Genomic DNA, 5668 nt, shown 5'->3' with positions numbered 1-5668 from the left:
GCTATAATGACATTTGGATGGATGGATGCATGGATGGACTGTTGAAAAGATGGGTGGATAAAAGTATGAACAGATAAGCAATAGAGAGTATAACATTTGGGGACAGAACCAAGACTTGACACTTATTTTTTTTTAATGTACTTAGTACAAGGTCTCACTACACAGCTCACAGTGATCCTACCATGTCAGCTTTCCCTGAACCAGGATTACAGGCATATGCCACCAAGCCAGGTCTTGGTGGCTGGCTGGGCACTCTTGGGCATGGGTCTGAACAGCATGTGGTACTAGGGATTGAACCTGGGTTCCTGTGCTTGCGTATGCAGACACTTAGATGGCTGAGCTATCTCCACAGTGCAAAACATGGCATCTTTATGTTATGTGAGGTAAAGTACTTCTCAGATTATAATTTGTAAAACTGTATTAAATCAAGTGCCATTTAAATGAATGAGTTAGCCAGATTATCTGTTAGGATAAATTCACATATTTATTTACTGAAAACCAGAAACAAATCATCTGCTATTTAAGAATGGGTCACATTTTCATTTACAGGAAATGATGGAAAAGCTGTGTTAATGCTACTTTCTCAAGTGAACTCAATTTCTCACATTCTTCTAGAATAGCTAAACCCTATGTGGCCCAAGGGATTTAATTTCTGTCTGAGTTCTAGGTTAATAGGTTATACTTATTAGTTTACAAATGAGGGACTGACTTAGTTTTTCAAGATGCAAGAAAAAGCTTATTGCAGCATCTATGAAAGATGTTTACATACTCTTCTGAAGGGCTTCTGAAGTGATATTTCTCCTTTCCTAATGTTGACAAGAAAACATGTTGTCTTGGAAATAGTTGACAGCCTCATTAATTAAGGAAAATAAGAGTAAAGTTCAAAGCTGACACTGTCAAAAATAGATTGAAGACAGAAACTAAGTCCTTGATAAACTGAATGAGCTACTGCAATAAATCAAGATTAGCCATCAAATTTTACACCTCCCAGATATGTGAATCAAAGACTACTTTGTTATTTAGGATTGTCACAGATGACTTTCTTTTATTTAGAACCTATCTCATTTGAAATAACATACTCATTTTAAAAAAATGGATTTAGCTTTTACTTTTACAAAGGATCTGAAAGAACTTTTCACAGTTCAAAAAGAAGTTAGCATTTCAAAGAAACAAAATTTGAGAAAATTTTCATTCAAAATTTTATAGAATTCCTAAATATATTTAAAAATACAAATGCTTTAAAGCATTGCTCTCAAGCTGTCATACTGGTCATGCCTCATTTGAGTGATTCTTCCCTATTCTTCTCCACCCCTTCAGCATTCTACTGTCCCCAAATGGAGAGGTGTAGTTCCAGGAACTCCTGAAATACGGAGAAGGGAAAGTGGTAGAAGAAAACCTAAACAGAAACAGAGTTTACTAATAATCTATGAATTTGGGATACAGACAACCCATTATATCTACACCAGAAAATTTTGGTGTAGTTATTGCTCTAGAGCCTGAGCCTATGCTACATGTAAGCTTCGTGAAATGCAGGATTAATTCAAGAATTAGCAAAATCCCCACATTGTTTAAAGATCTTTTTGTACCACAAGTCAGTTATTTAACTGATATGACCAATTTTTTTTCTATTCTCATCATAAGATTTTTTGATCTCATCATTCATTCCTCATAGTCAACTCTTTATAAGAGAGAAATAAAAAATGCTGATTAAGAACTTGGGCCAGGAATTTCTCATGAATACAGCACCTGCATGACTAGTGTAAGGTTCTGAGTTTGATTCCCAGAACAAAAAAAAAAAAAAAAAAAAAAAAAACACAAATAAATAAAGAACTTGGGCTCTCAGATGAGCATGGTGTCATATCCTGTAATTCTAACAGTCAAAGACTGAAGCAGGAGGATCACCGTAAGTTTGAGGTTAATATGGGCTACATAAATGAGTGCAAGTCCAGGTTATACTACCTAGTGAGGCCTTGTCTCAAAAAAAAAAGGAAAAAAGAACCTGTGCTCTGGAACCTAAGTACCAGTCAAAGTCCCCAGATTTGCTGACCAACTTATTTGGGGGAAATTACATCATCCCACTTTGCCTCTGTTTCTCTAATCATAAAATTAGAAATATAACAGTATCTACATCATAGGGAAACTCTGACAATTAATGTAATACATGTATAACACTTAGAAAGCATCTGGCAGCCAACACTGACAAAGGTTATGGCAGTGAACAAAGATATATCTGAAGTTTCAATCATTTCTAAACTTTGGAGTGAAAAACAAAAATAGATCTAACTCTTGTGATAAGTATTCAACTTATGGTCTCTCCATAAGTTTCTGGGCTGTCTTTACCTACACTAATTGGTCATATTAGCTACAGTTTCTGAACAACATTGCATACCAGCTCTCCCCTAGACACTTCCAGTTTATTTGCTATTCGGTCTCTAAAATATCATTGGCATTGTCCCCATTGTTCAGATAACATTTAAAATAAAAGACATTAAATATCAAGTCACAAAGCTCATAATGTAAATAAAACTGAACTATTACAGATTTCCATCACTCTATCAAATACCTGAGAAAAACTACTAAATAAGAAAAGATATTTTTGGCTCACAGTTTGAAAAGTTGACATGATGGCTGGCTGCAGCCACTGTTTTCCTGCCTGCAGAAAGCAGATACATCATGGAGGAATACGCCACAGAGGAACACAGAGGAACTTGTCACTTCGTAGCATCCAGGAATCAGAATGAAAGGGAAAGAGCAGGATCCAGAGAGGAAGAGGGCCAGAAGCAGATATAGTCCCCAATGCTTTATCCCATAAACTTCAACTGTACCTCCTGCTTCCACTACCAATAAGCTAATCAACAGACTCAGAAACTCACTAATATTGTAGACTATGAGTTTTGAGTATAAATTCTATAGGCACCTAATGAAATTAGGGTCCTCATGATCAATCATGCCCTTAAAAAATGGTACCAAAGCTTTTGCAAATGAATAGGAGGAGAAGAGAGGTTGGAGCGAGAGGAGGGGCATGGGAAGAAGAAGCAAGACATGGTATGTGCAGGTACCGATTCCATATGATGAAGGAGTGAAGGACAGGAGTGAGAGCACAAAGCATGGATTAAATAAAGCACTCCATTCTCGTGGTTAGATTATTACTCTCCTTCAAATCATAAACTCAGTCTATGACTACTTAATGGAGGATTTGAGAGAGTGAACTTGCTTCCTGAGATCATACTGAATTCAATGTTTGGAAAACCAGGAGCAAAGATCACAAACTTTAAAATAAGGAGGTGGGAAGGGAAGCCCCAGTCAAATAGAACCAACGTGCTAATCTCTGTCCTAAACCAAATCCAAGTTAACAAGAAGTTTCTTAAAGAACTTTAAACAAAAAAACTTCCCTTTTCAGCCCGCTCCTGCCGCACCCAGTGCCGCTGGGCAGCAGGCTGCACCACGCTCGCTCTGAGCTCCCTGCTCCTGCTAAACTTGTGCAGCCGCCACCTCCCTCAGCCACCATCCTGATTATCTACCAGGACCTCATCAGCCATGATGAGATGTTCTCTGACATTTACAAGATCCGGGAGATCGCGGGCGGGCTGTGCCTGGAGGTGGAGGGCAAGATGGTCTGTAGAGCAGAGGGTGCCATTGACGACGCGCTCATTGGTGGCAATGCCTCCGCTGAAGACCCAGAGGGCAAAGGCACTGAAAGCACAGTAGTCACCGGTGTAGATACCGTCATGAACCATCACTTGCAGGAATCCAGTTTCACAAAAGAGGCCTACAAGAAGTACATCAAAGATTTTATGAAATCAATCAAAGGCAAACTTGAAGAACAAAGACCAGAAAGAATAAAACCGTTTATGACAGGGGCTGCAGAGCAAATCAAGCACATTCTTGCTAATTTCAAAAACTACCAGTTCTTTATTGGTGCAAACTTGAATCCAGATGGCATGGTTTCTCTCCTGGACTACCGTGAGGATGGTGTGACCCCATTTATGATTTTCTTTAAGGATGGTTTAGAAATGGAAAAATGTTAATGGATTTGATGGTAACCTCGGATATATCACTTGTTGTAACTGGCTGCTGCTTGTCATCTACACAACACCAGGATTTTAGACAAATGGGACTGATGTCATCTTGAACCCTTCATTTATTTTGACCATGATTTATTTGGAGTGGAGGCATTGTTTTTTAGGGAAAAAAACAGGTCATGTAGGTTGTCTAAAAATAAAGTGCATTTAAACTCAAAAAAAAAAAAAAAAAAAAAACCTTCCCAAATATACAAGTGAGACAAAGCAAGGAAGCATTAGAGCTGGAAGGTGGGTGGAAAGGCAGTAACTGAACCAGCTAGCTAAGAACCATGAAGCCTTATTACTTAGCGTTGTAGACTCTAATCCTTCACTTCCAGTTACAAAATGCACACATTTGTGCAACATCCCACTCCCTCTTGACTGAATAATGGCACCAAAAGTTAGCCATGATTATATATTAAACAAACCTGCACCCTAGGATTAGGAAGATGCTACTGCTAGATGACCAAACAACATCCATGGACATAGACTAGCCACTCAGATTTCATTATCTCATTGGTTTTAAAATGACAAAAAAACAAATGATAAATATTTAAAGAAAATGTAAAACAGGAAAGTAGAAATCAAAATAAAGGAAAATTTCAATGAAAAGGACAAATTTAGAGGTGTACATTTTTGTTCCAATGAGAAAAGAAATTTGATCATTAAATAAGAGTAGAATTATATTATAAAGAAATCTTCAGAGAATTTGAAAGGAACTATTTTCTTTGTTTGTTTGCTATGTAATTCAGGTTAGCTTTGAACTCACTATGCAGCTCAGGCTGGCCTCAAACTCATAGTGATCCTCCTGTCTAAGCCTCCCAAGTACTGGGTGTGCAGGTATGCACCACCATGTTCAGATAGTATACAGCATTTTAAAATATAATGGCATCAATTAAAAATGCAACCAAAGATCTGGAACAAAAACTAGACAGATTTCCCAAGAGATTTAAGAAAGGCATCAATATTGTAGCCTATGAGTTTTGAGAATAAATTCTACAGTCTCAACACAAGTGAAAATCTGCCACATTGATTTACCAACAGAAACCTTCTAAATACCATGGATATAAAATAGTTCTAAAAGTTTTCAGAGGAAAACTATCCATGCAAAGATTGGTGGCCAGTTTGAAACTGGATTTCATAATAGCTGTCATAGAAGGTACAAGTGATTGTGACCATGCTGTGATATTAATTGAGGATAATTTTTATGCTTTAATTCAATGTAACTTTAACACTCAAAGAGAGAATTATGATATTTTCAGACAAAGAAGGTCACAAAATCCTTATTTGCAGAGCAAGCTTTTTCAAGAAGCAAGCAGATATACACTTTATGCAAAACAAGAGGAAAACCAAAAGTTCTGGACCATCCTGTGAAATCTTGCCCCAGTTCTAGGGAAAAGATCATGTGTCGGGCTTAAGACAATTTCTGGGCATGTGTTCTGGATTCTTGTAATTAATAGGTCATTCCTCCTTTGCCAGTCAGTTTTGCCACACCCTAAACTCCCATCTCAGTAGACCTGGTGTTTTCCACTATATATGAGTTTGGCAGTTCTGTCAGACAAATTTAAGCCAAAAGGAGTGGAGGAAGGCAAATACCCTCAAAGACA

General features: G+C 37.6%; 1 pseudogene; it reads left to right on the top strand.

The window, feature by feature from the left end:
- Nucleotides 1–3512: 3512 nt before the first annotated feature.
- Nucleotides 3513–4047, top strand: LOC105740892 (annotated as a pseudogene).
- Nucleotides 4048–5668: the final 1621 nt, after the last annotated feature.

The sequence above is a fragment of the Octodon degus genome, unplaced genomic scaffold (genome assembly GCF_000260255.1).
Source record: "Octodon degus isolate 3935 unplaced genomic scaffold, OctDeg1.0 scaffold00208, whole genome shotgun sequence".
Taxonomy (NCBI): domain Eukaryota; kingdom Metazoa; phylum Chordata; class Mammalia; order Rodentia; family Octodontidae; genus Octodon; species Octodon degus.
The sequence above is the reverse complement of the archived record's forward strand: the minus strand, read 5'-3'. Positions and strand labels throughout refer to the sequence as shown.